General features: G+C 42.0%; 1 long non-coding RNA gene across 1 annotated transcript; it reads right to left on the minus strand.

Annotated features, from left to right (window-relative positions):
* Positions 1-8,726: 8,726 nt before the first annotated feature.
* On the minus strand, positions 8,727-15,823 carry LOC306799356. The gene is made up of 3 exons (XR_013773588.1): positions 15,660-15,823; positions 15,025-15,130; positions 8,727-10,291 (listed from the first exon to the last, which is right to left on the minus strand). It is a non-coding gene; the product is annotated as an uncharacterized lncRNA (long non-coding RNA).
* Between the last annotated feature and the right edge of the window lie 3,432 nt (positions 15,824-19,255).

The following is a 19,255-nucleotide window of genomic DNA, read 5'->3' on the forward strand; positions in this document are numbered from 1 at the left end:
TATAAACAGCATGTGAACCTGCTGCTCTCATCAGTACCTTCTATGGGAGAACTGAGCAGTACCTGCCTTCCTTTATTTATGAGAAAATATGGATGAGTTAAAAGCCTATCTGTGCCACAGAGCGGTTCTAAAATGTTTTATTGACACCTTTAGAAGAGGTGAAAATTGAGGAGCACATTTATACGTAAAAGTACTTATAGGATATTATCTAGCTAAACATACATAAGTTGAATTATAATTGAGAAGAGAACAGAAGAAAAGCTTTTGAAAAGAGAAGCAGCAATGAATACCATTTCAGACATGGGGAGAATGTGTTTTGGCTAATAGCACTGCCATATCTCTAGAACAGAAAGCAAGCAGTCAGGGTGAGGACTTACCTGTTAGAGTGGAACCATTACTGTTTGGGAAGCATTACCTGAGTGCATTACTTCACACAGACCATGCATGGCTTCAGCCTCACACGTTTGCATTGTGATGTTCCCCACCATCCCCCTGTAAGGGCTTACAGCACACCAGTTGCTAAGTGCCCACAGAAATCCCACTGACATTAATGAGAAGTGAGCTTGTCCAGCAACACTGAAGGTGTGGTCCAACTGGCAAAGCTTCAGCCTCAGTGTTTTTGGCAGGTGGAAGGCAGCTTTTCAATGCCTCATTTGCTCTATCCCAGAGGCCAAGCTCCTGTTTTCCTGTGCAGCTTCCTGCCCAACATGCCCCACTGGTCCAGTAAACACTGGAGATGGGGAGTTGTCTCCAGCTTACAGTGGGTTTTTCTGTTTTTGTTTAAGACTGCAGCAGCTTTGGGTGGATCTGTTTGCCTCCAAGGGCTGGAAAAAGCAGAGAGCTGTTGCCCCAGGGCAGCAGAACCTCTAGCTGAACTGCCTGGTGTGACCTAAGCCCTGGTGCTGGGAGGATGCTGAACTGGGGCTGGGCCACGAGGGGTCAGGGACTTTGGAGCCAGTTGCTCCCAAGGGAAGAGGTCTGCTGTGATCTGTGAGAGGAATGGAGCAATCAACAGCCACAGCTGCTGCCTCCACGCTCTTTAGAGGAAGGGAAAACAGGGTGCTGGAGCTCCAGGGCTCTTCCCTTGATTATTCACTGCTGTTTCAAACAGCAGGTGTGTGCCCATGGAAACTTCCTGCCCCAGCCCTCCCCTCTGCTGCATCTGAAGTAGGAATGACCTTGGCCTCACATCCTAGAAAGCTGCAAAATTCAATTGAGAGAGGCTTTGGGCCAGCTCATTTTGGAGTCCCTCCATTTCACTGTCCTGTATTTCTTGGCTTTCTCCCATCATAGTGTTCTAGATCCCTATGGAATTGCTATATATGGGCTTCCATGGAGAACAGGAGTAGCAGTCCTACTCAAGGAGATGTGCCTTAATCTCCTTTGTCAGAGGAAAATGAGAGTAAGCAAAGGGGAGGCCTTTTTACTGGTATAAAATATCAAACTAAAAATTAACCAATATAAGCTTAAAAAGGTCTTTACAAGTCCACCCTTTTAAGAAAAAAAAAAAAGCTTGAAAAAGCATGATTGCAATAATTTTTCTGAAGGGCTAAGTAATCTTTAATGAATTCATGCAACAATAATTTATTACTAGAAAACTAACCAATGGATTTTAAGGTCTCTTATAATCTCTAGCAACGTGTGTGGTTTATATTCTCAAATAGCACATAGTTTTTCTTCCTGAATCACTTCAAGAAAGAGTTTCACAGACTTGATGTCAGGTTTCAGGAGGAAAACCCTGACTTAGTGCTCTTTTAAGTAGGAGTCAGGTGGTATCTGTATTGTTACTGAACATCCAGTCACACTATGATGGTCATACCACTAATATTACAAGTCACAGAAATTCCTTTATAATTTTCTTTTTTAGTAAGTGTTCCAAATAAATGACTACTTCATCTGTTGGTTCCACTGATGGGTGGAACATAATAAAATAATACATCTTCAGGCAAGAAAAACATTTTAAGTCCATTTGGTATCTGTAAGCATTTCTTGACTCATTTTTGTATTACCTGAGAACCTTAACAAACCCAGTATTTCCAGGTGATTACACTACTGAAAATCATAGCCTACAGACAGCAATGGCACTAAGCTCTCAGGAGAGGTAATAACAATAACTAACAAACACTGTTTATACTACATAGTTGTTTAATACTGCTTGTGTAATTGCACATGGTTTATGACTTATGAGGTCACTTGTACAGACCATTGCTGTCTCTTGACACAGTAGTTTAAAATCAATAATCTCTACACAAAACCCACAGAAGTAGTGGACTAGGCAGTAAGCTGGGGCTGGCTGTGGCATGTTTACCAGCATGTTCTCCTCTGGGCAAGAGCCCCCTTCAGGTATTGCATGCTGAATACTGTGGTTCTGCTGCTTGACTCCAGTGCACCCAGCATTGCACCCAGAAAACTGCATCTGGCTCATGGACTGCCTGGAGTGTCCCTAGTCTGAGATGTAAAAACTACTCATCTCTCAAGTGAAGAGCTCATTTATAAGTCAGAGCCTATGTGAATAACGCCCCTTTTCTCAGCAAGCCTTTAATCCAAAGCACAATTTATGATGCAGGAGAATAGGTGCCCCCTTGTGTGGGTACCTCTGTTTCATTGCAGATCATACACAAGCAAGTTCTCAGCATCAGGTTTTGAAATTTCTCAAGACAGCTGCCTACCAGTGGGAAGAAACTGTTTCCTACCTCATCATACTGTAATAAATGGGGTGTGAGTGCATTCAGTGCCACTGTATAGAGCTGATAAATGTACAGCAATAAACCCTTGAGAACAGAGAGGCAGGCTGATACTTGGTGTGAGCTGGGCACTGCACAAGCAAGGGTAATAGGGAGGTTTTGAATTTTTGCTGTGATCCCACTTACATCCTGGGGGACAGCAGCTTCTCTTGATTCTTTTCTCCTAGGAGGGAGAAATGCTTTTAAAAGGACACCATAAACACATATATACTGCCTACATACTATGTGTCTGGTCATTAGTTCCATGACTAATGGATAAAGACAAAGCAAAGGGGACAGAATTAAGATCTTCTAATAAATTGTCTGTGAGCCCAAGTCTTCTTGTACTTGCTACAAAGGTAGTGTAGAATCTGATAATAATCTCAATAAAGAAGAATCTCAAGAATTTCAGCAAAATCTGGACATAGACTAAGGTGGAAGGACTGGAAGTGGGACTGTAGAAGCAATTGCCATGACAATATAAGGCTATGTTGAAGAGAAATCGTTTATGAAACACTCTGTGGTGTGATCTGTAATCCTCTGAAGTAATACATATGGCATTATGGTGGCCTTAATATTTGAAATAAAGAATATAAGTAGAGCTTAAATGACCACTTCAAACTGTGCCTTTCAAAAAGTTGTATATATGTCATAGCTGGTGATATGAAGTCAATGGCTGACATCAGTCTCATGTGCACAAGTGGCAGCAGCTAACAGGCACAAACCTTATTCTCCTCCAAATAAAATGGCTTATGTTATTGAAACTGGTGGTAAAGCACAATCAACAAAACATTTCTGGCCTCTAACAACCAAGAATTTGTTTGTTATGCTTCATCTCTTCTACCAGGCTGTAAAAAGTCAGAGAGCTAAGAAATAAGTACCAGCAACTTTTCCAGTGTTATGTGAGTCCTTCCCATGAGATATGTAAACTGAAAATTACTATCACCATTTTAGTGAGGTACAATATGCTCCACGTCCATGGGTTTGGCCCATGCCTCCTGAACCCTTGGGAAACAGCACATTGATACTGTGAAACACAGCCCTGAAACACATGTAACAGCTTTTTCCACAGGGGTATAATTTACTTAATAATGAATTGGAAGCCAAATTCTCAGTGGACCTTGAAATGTCTTTCTGAAGCATCACACTGTGACAGAGAGTGCAAATGCCATTCTTCCTGTACATTTCCTGTATACAATGCCACTGGGACACATAGACCTCTCCAGAGCCTTTAGGCAGCCCAAGGTCTGTTTATGTGTTTCATAAAGAGTAGGCATAAGCCACAGGGATGATTTCTGCCAGAAGTAATGGAAACCTGCTCTTCCACCTTTCACACACATACCTTGCTCACTGTACTTCACAGATTCTTGATTAATCCCTCCAACTCTACAAATCAGGATTGCACCCACTGCAAAACAGTTAATACACCACCCTGGAAGTTCAGACACGCCCCAGAGAATGGGAGAGCTTCTTTGAATCTGTTGGCTGAAAGAAGAGACTGAGGCTGTATGAGAAGACCAGACTGAGTGCAGGGAAGAATCCTTCCCCTGGGTGGTGGGGTAAGGAGAACAGGACCTGCAGCAGCTGCAGCAGCATCCTTGCTGTACTTCAACCAAAGGCAGTAGGCACAACAGCCTTTTTGCAGAAGCAGTCTGGAAGAGCTGCACCTGCTGCTGGGGGACAGACCTGGCACTGAGCTGCTCAGCTCTGCTGCGGCTGACATGCCTCTAGGCATGCTCAAAGGCGAGAGCTTCAGATGCTTGGTAACCACCCAGGATCCAGTCAGCAGCTGGGTGAGGATAGAGAAATGCAGGTTTGGGCATGGGCTGTCTAAACTCCAGCCCAGATTCTATTGGGGTCTGCAACTCTCTGAAGATTTGGGAATTAGTATTACCAATTCAGTGGATTGTGACTCAACACCTTTATCATCTGACCAGCTCACACAACACACACTTCTTGTCAGCAGAAGGCACCTGATACTGTTCCCAGCACTGGATCTGAAGTGGTGAAACATGAACATTAGAGGAGTAAAGAAAATAATCGTGGTCAGACAGGAGTTCTCGTATCGCTCTCTCAGGACTTCTCTGCCTGTGAGGCCATGTCCCCATTACTTTCATGATCTGTGCTGCACTACCCTCTACCTCCAGCTTTTGCCATGTATAAGACATGGACAAGGTTAAAAATCCTGTCCTACAATGTACATTTCTAAGGAGTTCTCAAAAGACACCCAGAATCCAGCAGAGGTATCCTAAAAGCACTCCTTTGCACCTCTCTGTGGCTATAGATAGCAATGTTTTGTTAAGAGGAGGGCTGCAGGCATGGTAACTGTTGGAAGGGGTTCAGGGACTGTTAAGACTCATAAGAATTAAGGATGCAACTCCCTGAAGCCCTACAAATGAATGTTTGAAATAACAACTGGCTTTTTGGGTCATATAGGAAGAGAGGCTTTCTTTTGTCCTAAATAGCACGTATGAGTTTGATCAAGTACTAATTATATCTGAGCCATGAAGTAATAATCTCCAAGGCATAATTAGTGACAGCACCTTCCCTGAGAGATGTGATTCCCTCCATCTCTCACTTCCCCTCTCTGCTGCAACAAACCAAATAGGCAGCCAAAACCTTTTACTAACTACCACAACTCTATGATGCTCATCTTAAGAATGAGGACTGAAAAATACACACACAATTTAATAAAAGGAAGAGGTTTATACAAAATTACTAGAATTCACCATCAGATCTGCAAAAACTGCTTGCTGGAAAAAGAACCACTAGAAGAAGAAAACTCCTAAGTGAAAAGCAAGAAGAAAAGCTGAAACCATAAGAGGAAAGCTAATGGCCCATGTGACCAAAAGGGACAGACTTCTACAGAGGATAAAAAAATTTCCAGAGTGGGCGAAAGTTGAAAGCTTCACCTGAAAATAAAAAATGGCTTGCCATGGGGCCAGCCAGCTGTTCTAATACAGGACAAGTATACTTCAGCAAGTGTATTTCTACTGCCCAAGGCTAGCAGTTACCACTCGAGAAACTTAAACCATCTTAAGTAAATTTCAAAAAAGACACATGGACACACTGAAACCCTCCAGACTTCACTCAAGAAGGCACATGGACACTTACTCTGTTCTTTTACTGCTCTTGTCCTTATTCTGTTTTTTTCCTGCCAATTTGTGTAGATAGGGATATTTGTCACACCATAACTATATCTACACACCCTGAGTGTAAAGGTATATACAAATCCTGTATATATACATTGTAAATATTTTGCCAGGAATTCGATAGTGCATGAGCACTTCAGGCTTATCTCTAGGTAAGGACTTCCATTTGATTCTGCTTAAACTAATTCTCATCTAGACCAGCCCACATGTACCAACTTCCAGCCTTGGCCTCAGACTCCTGTAGGAAGGAGTGCTGGGGATGGCACAGTGACCACAGTCACAACAGTGACAGGGTTTACTGGGAGATTTATTTTTCTGTGCTCCAACTTCATACATATCACCATACAGAACCACATCACATGACATTTTTAATGGTACCTGTTATATAAACATGACTGGAAAAAGCATCTGCATGATATAGGGTTGCACCTTATAAATTATTTATTGTAGTTAAACAAAAGTTAGGGGATAAACTTTGATCTTGTTGGCTAAAATATAATACCTGTAGTTGCTAATAAGCCACTAAAAGCTATTCAAGAGACTGCCTATTAAAAAAAATCTTTCCAAGACCAGGACACTCAAGCAGTTTATGGCCATCTCAGTTATCTGTGGAAAGGTGAAATTGGTCTAATGTTGTTGAAGCTCTGTGGGATTTTGAGAAATGCAGACATGTATTTTAATATTTGGAAAATCCTGAGATCAGCAAAACTATCGTCTGCAGGATTTAACCACAACTTGGACCTGCCTCTTACTAAGTCTAAAAGTCTTAAAATTGCTGTTAAAAAAACCAACAACAACAAAATACCTCATCAAATAACCCCAACCAAGCAAACTAAGAAACCCCAAACAAAACACAATCTTTCTTTTTAATACATACACACAAAAATGGGATTTATGCTGTAAAACATTTATCTCTAAATGACAGAGTAGAATATCATAATTCATGCTCTCTTCACAGCCAAGTTAACTGGATGTGTCACACTGACTGATTTAAGTGACTTGCAGCTTTTTGCCCAGTTGTCTGCAATGTGTGAGAGAGGTGAGATACCTGAAAGGCTTGCAAGGCTCATAGGCTCACACAGCTCTCCTCCTGCCTTCTTGATGGTTCTGTCACCCAGCTACCATCACATCTACCTCTCATAGTGGGATGTTTTGTAAACATGAGCTATGTGGTTCAACTAAGAGGTGCTGCAACCAGTGCTTTTTGCTGACAGGCACAGTTTTCAAAGTTCAGCATTTTCCCTCTTGTTACTTGTCCTTCCATATTTGAAATTCAGGAAAGATGGGAGTGTAGGCTCAACTCTACACAATATTTAAGATTTTAGTTGAATGGGACATTGAAGCAGCTCCAACACTGTCAGCAGGGACTTCCAACTAAAAACATAATAATGCAATGACTTCCCTTTCGTCGTAAGAATCAATCATGTCAAGCACTCAGATTTACACGTACTTTCATATGTACTAATCTACATCACCATAACTGCTTTACACATTTCTACTATTTACTTTGGCTTCCTACATCCTCTGTTAATCAAGTCTTATTTTTCCATGACACAGGCAGCTGTCTTGAACTTTTCTAGAGGCTGATATGACACACTCTGCTTTGGAAACTACAATAAATCATGGATGAATAGCTAATGCAATAGCTACAGTAGAGTCACTGCTCATTAAAAAGTGCAAATAGGTGGATTGTGCTGTGTGGTGCAGCAGTGCTGTGGCAGCAATACAGCACTGCTCCAAAATGAGAGAAAATGCTGAAAGTGTTAAAGCCATTTATGATACTTATCTCCACCAACAATGACACTAATTTCAGGTATTTGGAACAAAGAACACAGTGTACTTTACTATTTTTTCATCTTTCTGCTTCTAGACTGGGCAAATTAACATTGTTTTCTTACCACAAACCTCTGGAGACATCATGGTTTAAGAATGTTTTTCTGAACTCTCATGCTAAAAAGCAATCAAGCAGCTACTGTGCTTTGCAAGAAGGGGGTGGCATCTTGGTTCATAAACCCACCTTAAAACAAATTATCCTCCAGGGAGCCAGGCTGGGTGAACTGAAGCTAGGCAGAAGCACTGCAAAATCTTTTCCCTTCCATCCATAGCTCACTAAAGCCAATATTTCACACACACCATACTGATGTTCTTAGATTGAAAGGCACACACATTTCTTCAGTGTTCCTTATTGTTACCTAAACCACCAAGTACATGCTGTCAAGACAAGTGGAGAGGCACGTTTTCCTTCTCTCCTCTCTCTCCATAGAGGGGGAATGCTTCTATCCCACAAAGCTGGCTTGCTGCCTGCTGTCCTAGCCCAGTCCCAGCACAGCAATATGTGGTGGAGGCTGCCTAAATCCACAGCGATGGGAACCCTACCACAGAAGAAATGTATGCGCACTGCTAAGAGGGACAAAAACGGGAAAAGGAAAGCAACGTGACTGTCATCTAATCCGCGACATATTTTTTTTAGAAAAAAGCCAATTTGTTATAGCAATCACTATATTTTAGTTTTTTTCCCTGCAGCTCCCACCCCGCAGCTCCGCCGCTTTCCGCCGCAGCCGCTGTCGCACCGCCGCATTCCCGCCGGACGGGACTCCAGGAAGGGACACGTTTGGTTTGGACACGGCCACAGGGACACACACACACACAGGTGCCTCCATCTCTTGCGACACAGGGTCAGCTCACAGTTGTTTCTCTAGGGATCAGGAAACAGGCCGAAAAGCAGAGCCCTTGTTGGAGTGAAATTCTAGTGAAGTTCACTCTGTGAGTGCATTTCTTGATAAAGCAGCCCAGACCCACAGCAACACTTTGTGGTAGCAAAATCTCATTTCTGTACTACATTTGAGGAACATTACAATCCAGACTTGGAAGGCACTTTCTGGCTGGCATGCATTTCCACTGCATGCTTGGCCAAAATCCCACTCCCTGCTGACTCCTGTGGCAGAATATTTGGGTCTGGCTGAGTACCTGTGCCCTGAAGTAGGAACTCCCTGACTGAAAGATACACTTGCTAAGATGTAAGGCACTTCTAGATGTGTGCACTTTAAATGTTTCTCACGTCTTCCTGATTTTTGGTGGAGCACCAATTTTAACGTGTTTGCTGCCATCTTTTACCTGGTGGTATTTTCCCCCCATAGTTTCAATGTTTTAAACATATTTGAGGGAAAAGCAGAAACTGAGTTAAGCTCTCTCTAAGCAACACGGGTTCTTTCCTTTTCTGCATGGTCTACACATGCTTCATTGCTGTTAATAATTTTATTCTGAATAAAATTAAATTGAGATCCCTACCTGCCAGGCCTGAGGCAAGCAATTTAACAGCTTGAATTGGCCAGCACATGACAGGCATTGCTCATAATACTGATTCTCCTTTGCCAGCACTGTTTGATTAGGATGCAGGAGAGAGATGCTCCAATTAATGATGGCAAATGCTGTATGAAAAAGCATATTTCAGAAAGGGAAACAAAGCACAGTTCTTCCAAGTGGGGACTGGGTAAAATAAGGTTGCAGAACTCAGTCTCAGTGGTCTTTTCTCTTCTATTTCTGTCTGCAGGCTCTTTGGCCAACACAAGGGTGATTCACAACTTGGAATTGTGTCCCCCTCACCCCCTGTCTCTTTTTAATCTCTGGTCTGGCAGGGGAAAGGCTTCCCGCATGATACTTGAGCCAAGTCCTGCTGGAACTGCAGTTGTCTCATGGTGGTTTCATCTCAAATATCTTAGCTGCTATGCTGCCTTCTGTAGTTAGGAACTGCTCAAATTTTATGTTTTCTTAATAGAATGCATCTCTTGATAGGCACAGTGAATCTGGGACCGGGAGCAGGACTATGGCCTGAGGAAAAAAAAAGTCCAGTACTGCACAATTGGCTCACATCTCTTCTAAAGATTTCATTTGTAATGCTCTCCTGGAGTTAAAGCAAATTCACTGCCAAGTACAGTAACTGAAGTATTCAGTAAGTGTAATCTGTGGTACTTGATACTTCTGACATAAATGGATAACATTTTTTACAGTCTTTTCTTATAACCATGGGGTGAAAAGGTTCAATAAAATTGTTTTTGCCTATTGGTTGCTGAATGGTACCAATATTTCCAAGCATTTTTGTTTAGGATTCAAACATGCTGTGTGGCCAGTCACCAGTGTTAGACAATATGGTTTCTATTTCCTACCCAGATTCTTATAGAGCCCAGGACTATCTGGAAAATTTAAAAGGGCTCTGAAAGGAGATATAGGGAGAGAGTCAATTTTTGAAAATTCAGCATTCTTCCCTCCTCTTACAAAAGAATGTACCTCATACAACACTGGACATGTGCAGTTCAGACTTTGAAGACACCCACATTCTTTCTGTGCTTGCAGATACACCTTCCAAGATGATGCTTTAGTCAAGACATCTATTCCAAATCCTTCCTTGTACATGTATACCTCGAATTTTTTATGGCAAGAGGTGCAAACAGGTGAATTTATGGCTTTGAAACATAAATGCCAACTTGAAGGTTCACACAGATGTTTACTTTCATATGACACATACTCTAAACTGCTTAACATATTTACTGAATGGGGTTGTCTGCTTTATGTCATGGTGTGGCTGGCTAAGTACAGCACACCAGATGTGTAAGGGGCATAAGAGAGTCCAGGAGCCCAGGGGCCTTCTTGGTCACTGGGAACTTCAGACCTTACCTAGCTCAAAGTTCTCTTCTCACATTGACTTTTTGCCACCACAAAGAACAACAATTAGCTGGAAGCAATTGAGGCCCTTTGATGTTCAGAGAGAAATCTCCAAACTGGTGAGAAAGTCAAACAGGGGCAGACTTGTCTCCTGACATTTCTGTCTTCTGTGTTTTTCTGCTTAAGATTGTGTGTTTAATGCCTGAAGGAGAGGAGACATACCATGTGCTTGTAGGCAGAGGATCTCTCTTTCTCCTCTACCACCCACTCTTTATCTTGCTTTTGTGCACCCTGCTATTCAGGCTAACAAAATTTAAAAGACATCCTATGATGTATCCATTAGATAACAAGATTAACACCCAAATTCAAGCAAGAACAAAGCCAACAAACTAAACTGTCAGCCTGTCCCAAAACCTTATCAAAACAAACTGTTTGCTGTCTGTGGCTGGAGGCAACTTTATATTTCATCTTGTCATGCAAGCTCTGTGATTTCTCATTCTAAAGACTGTCTAGGATATTAAAACTCACAGCTTCCATTGGGGTGGTATTTTTAAATCTACCAGTCAACTTAATAAAAGCAAAAGGAAACAAAACAGCCAACCCAAAACAAAACAAAACAAAAATACATCTATATTTTGATTGTTAAGGCCTGCATTTATGACTGGTGAATATGTTGCTAATTAACCTTGAAGCAATAACTAATTCACTTTCAAGCAATTTCATAGAGTCATTAAGACTGGAAAAGATCTCCAAGATCATAAAGTCCAGCCTTCAACTGAACACCACATCCCCCCTAAACTACAGCACAGTGTCACATCTCCTTGTTTATTAAATACCTCCAGGGACTCCACCATTTCCCTGGGGACCCTGTTCCAATATTTAACCACTCTTTCAGTGAGGAAGTTTTTTCCAACCAGAACATTGCCTGGTATAAAAAGATTTGAAAATTTCTACAGCATGTATGCAAGAAGCCAGCATTGTTGTATAGGATAGCTTCCTACAGCTTCACAGAACAGATAAGGAGCAGCTAATTTTGATAAAACTTCTGTTAACACAGTATTGCTGTTATTGGTCTCTAAATGGCAGCTGGCTATCTGTAGTAACACTGCATCAAGCTCAGAGAATATGGATAAAGTTTAAAAACCCGTGTTTATTTAAACTTGCACAAGCATACTTACAATATAAGCCACCCCTAGCTTCATATTTTTTATAATGAAAACATATTTATGCTTCAAATAAATATTTTCCTCAAAATACATAGGCTGCTGCAGAACTTCAGCTGTAAGGATGATACACACAAGCCCTCAAAAAGTGAGGCAAATACAAATGAGAAATATGCAGTGCTGAGAGTCAAGCACTGAAAAATATAACCTCAATAAACCTTATTTTACATAACCAGCTGTTGGAAAAGCACTTCATATGTTGAAAAGAGATTGAATAACAAAACTGAATCCTGCCTGCCTTTGCTACTTATACAGGTAATCTTCTGGGGGCTCAGACGACTTAAATACTGTGTTATATAAATGAAACTGGAAGTTTAAACACCCGACGTGGGTTGCACAACCTCTATAATATGCTAAATGCTTTTTCAGACAAATAACTTGATCAACCTAGAATATTATATCATCAAAAATTACATATTTCAAATGAGGATTTGGTTAAAAACCCAAACATAATCTCTTCTGCACATCAGGTAATAGAATACATAAATTAAACTCTTTGAGAATCGTGAAAGAAGGAGAAACTAGTAAGCATGCATATTATCTGTGCCACAAATTCAGTGACAATACAGCATGTAGAATGAATGCAATCCATTATCAAAATGCTTTTCTTGGGCATCAAAGCTGAAAGTATGTTATCATTTGCTGGAACCAGCATAAATAAGTATCTTCCAAAGATTAAAACAATCTACAAGGGGACAGTCCTCTGTCTAATGGGACTATGTGTTTAACAATTTCTCTTTCTTCATATTGGTGTTTGAACTGGGTAATATACATTGCTCTTAAGGTGACACTTTGGAACCTATTTATAGACACTTATCCTGCCTACAACATCTTGTTTCAATTAAAATTTGACCTTGAAACAGGCAGAAGGATGGAAGTGGGGGGACACTGTTGTACCAACTACTGATGATCTATTACAATTTTTTTCTGCCCTTTGAATGGAAGACCTACAGGAAAACACCAGCACAGAAACACTGCCCTGAAAACCTGCAAAGCCTCCCTCTGTGACAGGAGAAGGACAGTCCCAGATGCCTCCTCCCCTTCCACCGGCATCACATGCTGCTCTGAGCCTTTTTTTAAGTAAATTTTTGCTCTACAGGCCCTGTTATTCACAAGCCTTTTGCCTTTTTATGCAATGCTTTTTGCCCCCTTCTCTGGGTTTTTCAGAGTGTGAGATCACTGTCTAGTTTAGAACAAGCTTTTGCATTTCAGACTTTCATTTATCAAAGGTCTTTGTGGATTTCTGCTTCTGGGACACAGGTAGGCTCTTCTGAGTGTCACTGATCTGAACCTTTCCAATAATAAAGCCACTTCTCCTTCCCACGGGTCTCCTCCCTGATGTGTTACCTCTGGCTGACTCCCAAGTCCCCTGGGTCCCCCTTGAGGAAGACTGAGATCTCCACATTCTGTCTGGCTGAGACTGACACAAGTGCACATGAGCAGGGTCAGGGATGAGGTAACACAGGAGGAGGAAAAATTTATAGAAACATCAAAAGGCCCAAAACGATAATCTGTACATTTACAGCTATGGCACCCCCTTTGCAAGAGAAAATAGCTCACTTCAGGCTGCATATGGTCAAGTTCACACTTTAAAATAGTTGTGCTCTTTTGAAAAAGGCAGGGAGGCCTGCCTTGGGGCATCTGGAACTCCCTCTGATCGAACTCCATTTCCACACAAGCAGACAGTACTTTAATATCTAGTGACCCTCTGCCCTCTCCAGTGAGGCTGAAATCAGCCAGCTGGCTCAAAACCCACTGGAGAAATGGTAGGAAAAACTTGCACAGTAGAAATGTAAAACAAACCCCTCAACACTGCTGCTATCAGTGCCTTCACCAAGCATTGCCAGTGGGAAGCAAGGGGATTTGGGAGCACTGCCCTTCCGAGCACAAGCCTGGTCTCAAAACAACAGCTGCACCTCATGACAACAGGCACTGAGAGCTGCCAAAGCACAGAATACACATTTCATACCAGGCCTGAAGAATGGACAGACACTTGGGCATCTCTTCCTTCACTCCTGGGACTCCTGCTGCCCCACACCTCTCCTTGCCTTGTGCTGCTCTCAGCCCCCAGCTGACCTCACAGCTCCTGCATCCCACAGGTGTGGGGTCTCACCATCCCAACCCTCCCTGACAATTACACCCATCCCACACTGACCCAAGTGCTCTTGTCTCCTCCTTCTGCCTCTTGCTTTACCCCAGACTGCAGTATTCCCTCCTGCATGCACACACACTCTTACATTTCCTTCCTCCATTTTTCTGTCTCTGAAGTTGGACAATTTTAATGTTTTTATGTTAATTGCTTTTGAATAACAGCCTTTCTGGAAAACAAAAGGTTTCCCAGAGTACTAGTTTCTTTGGAAATGTTCCCATAGCCAACTACAAGCTGAAATAATAACAGTAATAGGAAAATTTCCACATAGGTGTACGAGACTTTTTTTCAACAACTGATGAAAAAAGTTGTGGAGTTCTTTTTGGTTGTTTGGAGTTTGGCTTGTTTTTTGACATTTTCAAGTCAGTTTTCCCCTCCAGCCTCCCAATTCCCCCCTCCTGCCAGGACAAGGGCACAAAGCAGAGTCTTGTTGCAGTTTGCTTCAAGAGAGGGAGAGGCAGTGACCTTGTTTACCGAGAGCAGCCTCGGTGTGCACGAACAAGGAGCTGTGTGGAGAGACTGCCTGCCTTGGCTGGCATTCCTCTCTTGTTAAAGACCACAGGAAATGATGGACATTTCTAAACAGGAAAAATTTGCAAGCAGGCTTGGGCTAACCACAAGAAAATAAAGTGCTCGGCAAGAATCGCAAGGCTCATGGCAGAAGAGGAAAAGCTGACAACTTTTGATTCATGTGCTGTTAAAGGTTATGATGCTGCCATCTAACATTATGGAAATAAAACCACTGTTTTGAACACTAAGCAGGTAGCTGCTTCAGCAAAAAAATGCAGGGTTTGCTCTTTTTCATGTGTTTATATGTGAGTTGGTGGTGGAGCTGGGCTGGTCTCAAAGAGACTGTGACACAGGGTTGGAGAGGCCAACTCATATGCAGAGCACTACAAGCCCCTCACTTGCTTTCCTGGAGCCAAACCATTTGGAGTACAAGCCTGCTACAGTCTGCCTTAGTCTGACTTCCACCTCCCTGAACTTCTGGAGTCTTTTAATGTCCCCTTCCACCTTTAGAAAGTGAGGGTCCAACAGGCAGGGGCACAGAGCCAGCAGTGCCACTACAGTCAATGCGAGTGGGTGAAAGATGAACAACCACATGGACGCAAACCTACCTTTTTGCCTTTTGCTCTGATAGCCACAGACTTGAAGATTTGCCTTTCAGTTGGCTCTTCTCAGCTTGTCTTGTCTTCTTATGTAATGCTCTAGTTCTGCAGATTTCTTAAAAACAATAAAAAGGAAAAATAATTTAAAAGGTATTGTAAAGGAAGGCATACATTGCACACCATCTCATTTCCATGTAGGATTTTTCTTACAGCACACACATGTTTGCTAACTACTAAAATATCACAAAGAGTACAACCATCTCATATGTTGTGTTGGCAGAAAGAGAGGAAAAGCATTTCAAATCTTAGCTTACACTAAGACTGGCATACTTTGGGGCTTGGCAAGGAAAGGAGCTACTGAAGTGCAGAGATTTCCCTTGAGCTGGGACTGGCATGGCTGTGCTGGGGGTTGTCTATACATGGGGCTGCCAACAAAGAGGGGAGAAATCATAGAAGTAAAGGACCCTTAAGATTATCTATTATCCATCCCCCTGCCATGGGCAGAGACACCTTCCACTAGACCAGGTTGCTCAGAGGGAAGAAGGCTTTGGTCACGGATCTACCTTCATACCAGTGATTCCATGGCATGCACAGGGTGGAAGAAGATAAAGCAGAGAAGCACAGTGGTTTTCATAAATCTTTACCTTCTGACAAGGCTGAAGGGCCTCACAAAAGTTTCCAAGCACACTGACACATATGCATGCTTCAAAGAAAGTTTCTGTCTCCTCCTTTTCTCATGATCTGTTCTCTTAAATCACAGAGGGCATTAAAATGAAAGAAGAAAGGAGCTCAAAGGGGAAGAAAGGACAGGAATACTTGCAAGATGTGAGAGAGCACACTGGCAAACAACAGCTGTTACCAAATAAGCCCAAAAGGCTGCAGCTGCTTGTTTTTACCTAGTTTTAAAGCAACAGCTTGCAGGAAGGCTGCTGGAGCTTTGCAGGGGGCCAAAGAGCCAGGCAGGGAACCATCAGCTATTTTCAGTGTGGAATACCAGCACAAGCACAAAAACCAGAAGATATCATAGAATGGTTTAGTTTGGAAAGGACCTTAAATATTGTCTAGTTCCAAATCCCTAACCATGGGCAGAAACACCTTTCACTAGATCAGGTTGTTCAGGGCTTCATCAGCCTGGCCTTGAACACTTCCAGACATGGGGAAGTTACACCTTCTCTGGGTAACCTGTGATTTTACTCCTTTCCAAAAGTATTTTCTGTGCTCAGTGATAGCCTTGGTCTGCCTGCTAAGTAAAACTTTCATGAGGTCTGTGAAGGTGCCCATCTTGATTCCATCTACTGTGAAAATGCAGCAGACTTCCCTGTGAGTCAGGTGAAAATATGGTTTCTAAAATGGGGATCTACACAAACAGTATTTTGAGACTAAGCCAGTTGTTAGAGTTTCCATTTCCTTAGACATCCAGTGTTTGCACCATCTTAAAATAGAGACAAACAGCTTGTAGTGAGGCTGCAATGCTTATTTGACACCCACTGCCTGTGTGTGCTTCCAGACTTGAGTGCTGACAGAAAGGAAAGGCACAGGAGGATCACCTGTGTCTTACCAGCACCTACTGCAGGGAGCTGTGTTAGAACAACATCCAAAAGGCCCTCACTAAAAAAATTCCTCTGCCATAGCTACTGGCCTGTGCTGTCTCTGCTTAATCTGGTAGAACACAGGTATGGAGAGGCAGATATGCTGCAGACTTTGGTACTGTTTTTACAGCAGACAATTTACACAGACATCAGGGTCTATATTCCCAAAGGTACACACTGCAGTCACAGGGGGAAGCTTCCCATCTGCTGCAGGTCCCTATTGCCATAGTGGCTTTCTCCTTTCAGATTCCAAAAACCAGGAGGTTGATATCAATGTATATTTTACATATCTCTTAGTATCATTTCCAGTAAAGGTAGATCCTCAAGATATGAAACAGGTAGATGAAAGTTGGAGGGAAGAGTCAACTGAAATGACAAATATTTGAGAGCCTGAGGTTAAGAGCATGCAGCTGCTGAGTAAAAAAGCTTTATTCATTCAGAGATGGAAAAAAATAAACAGAAAAATCAATACACCATACATCTCTGCTGCACATAACCAGATTAAAATAATTAAAATGCATGTCTCTTCCTCCTGTGCGAATTTAACAGAGCATAAATGGACTGTGCCCTGTACTCTGGAGACATGGAGGGGGGATGAATTACTGTCAGACACCAAAATGGGTGAAGTAGCCACTTCAGCTCTGCAAGCCAGCATGAAGCAGTGTGAGACAACCACCAGCCATGAGTAAGCACCAGGCTGCCTCCTGGCTGAGTCCAATTCCAGCATGCAGAGAGCACAGAGGGACAGGCTGCTGCTGCTGCAGGTGGATCTGCACAACAGAGATGCACACTCACTGCAAGGCAGGGGGATGCTGGTTGGGCCTGGAGATGTGGAGAGATTTGGAGCAGAGAGGGTAATGATCCCCATCATTGTAGGGTTTTGTCCTTAATCTCCCCCACTTGCCAAGAGAAGCAGCTCAAGTTAAGTTGGGGCTGTTTATGTGCTGTCAGCAAACTGTTTGAAGTTCTTGCTATTGAGGGATAAGCAGTTCTTATGCAGAAAAACCTGGCACTTCAAAACTTTTAAAAATTTAGACATCACACAAGGAAGCCTTTAAAAGCTGCTACTGATAGAGGATATGTAAAGAACAGCTGCTTTTCTCTCAAACAGCAGGAAGGTAAAGAAATGGCACTCTCCATTCCTAGTGTGCTGAAAGCAGCTATGGGCTAAACCTGTCAATTTAAAACACAAACAGAATGTAAATGCAAAAATCCAAAAATGTGTACAATGGCATACATATTAAAAAAAGGTTGTCTATATTTTCTTCTAATTATTATTGTATATGTAAAGTAATGAGTGCTCAGCCCTCTGAGACTGAATTGTCTCAGCTTTGGACATCCACACAACAGTGTGTTATTAACTATTGGTTAGAGGCAGCTTGAAGAGTGCCACAGGACAGATAACTCTGACCAGCTCTCCTCTCAAACATGTGGGGAATAAGCAATGTCCGCTCTCTGCCCTTACCTTACTAGAAATCAGTCCTTTATTAGTCTGGGGAAAGCCCAAATCTTTTCAAGGACACACATGAATCATGCTTCACCTGTGTGCTACATATCTATTCTGCTATTTAATTTACTGCACTTTCACTTAATATCAACAGTGTGCACATATTGCTAACAGGAAAACTGAGTCAGGAAGTTTGGGAACTTCTTTTATGTCACAGATTAAAAAAATACTTAAAACAGCACATCAGTCCCTGCATTGAACAACAGACTAATAAATTCTAGTATTGCATATGCTATATAGTAAAATTTAACAATCCTTTATTCTTTAGATTAAGTGTCTCCTCACACAAAGTACACCCTGAAGTGCTCAGCAACAATATTTTTATCATCTATCTTATATGGCTCCCATCACTGCAGCACCTGCTTTTATGGTAGCTGTGAAATACAGAGCCATAGAATCTAATATGGAATCAGAACCAGGAAACATTGTTTGTCCAACTACTATATAAGTCAACAAAGAAAACTAAACTAGAATTCCAATGAGCTCTGAGCTCTTTTTATGAAGCTGGATCAGCTGACTTTTACTTCATTGATCACAAATTGCTATTGATAAGATTAAGAATCATCTGGAATAAAGGATTTTTTTTTGTGAGAAACTTCATTTTGCAGAGAAGGAAGGAAGAGCATGGTTCCCATTTCTTCTCTTACAAACCCCTCAAAACAGAGAATATTTGTCTTGCTGTCAACCATCAATTGGTATGAGTCACTCCTAACTTTGCTTCTGAAAAAAAACAGGAAAGGAGAAATGAGAAGTGCACACAGAAAGTAAGTGCACGTACATCCCATCTGTTATGACCTGCCTCTCAGAACAAAATGGTATTATCTCCTCAGGGAAGGACCACTTCATTTTGCTCCCACAGTCATTAACATCTTCAGAAAGTAAATACAAGGGACAGCATTGGGCATTGTTTTGTACTCTGCAGGGATATGATGGATGGTACAAGACTGTGGACGGATCAAGACTGTGAGAACATAAAGCTTTCAAATGCCTTTTTCTCTTGTAAATGTGGTGCACTTTAATAATGAACATGCTCAGGTATTCTAATCTCAGACAAAAACAGGAGTTTTACTTCTGAGGAATCATTCATGTGAACAGGATAAAGCAGCCAATGTGTGGGGCTGAGGTGCAGCACAGCAGACAGGGA

Source organism: Erithacus rubecula, assembly GCF_903797595.1.
Source record: "Erithacus rubecula genome assembly, chromosome: 3".
Classification (NCBI taxonomy): domain Eukaryota; kingdom Metazoa; phylum Chordata; class Aves; order Passeriformes; family Muscicapidae; genus Erithacus; species Erithacus rubecula.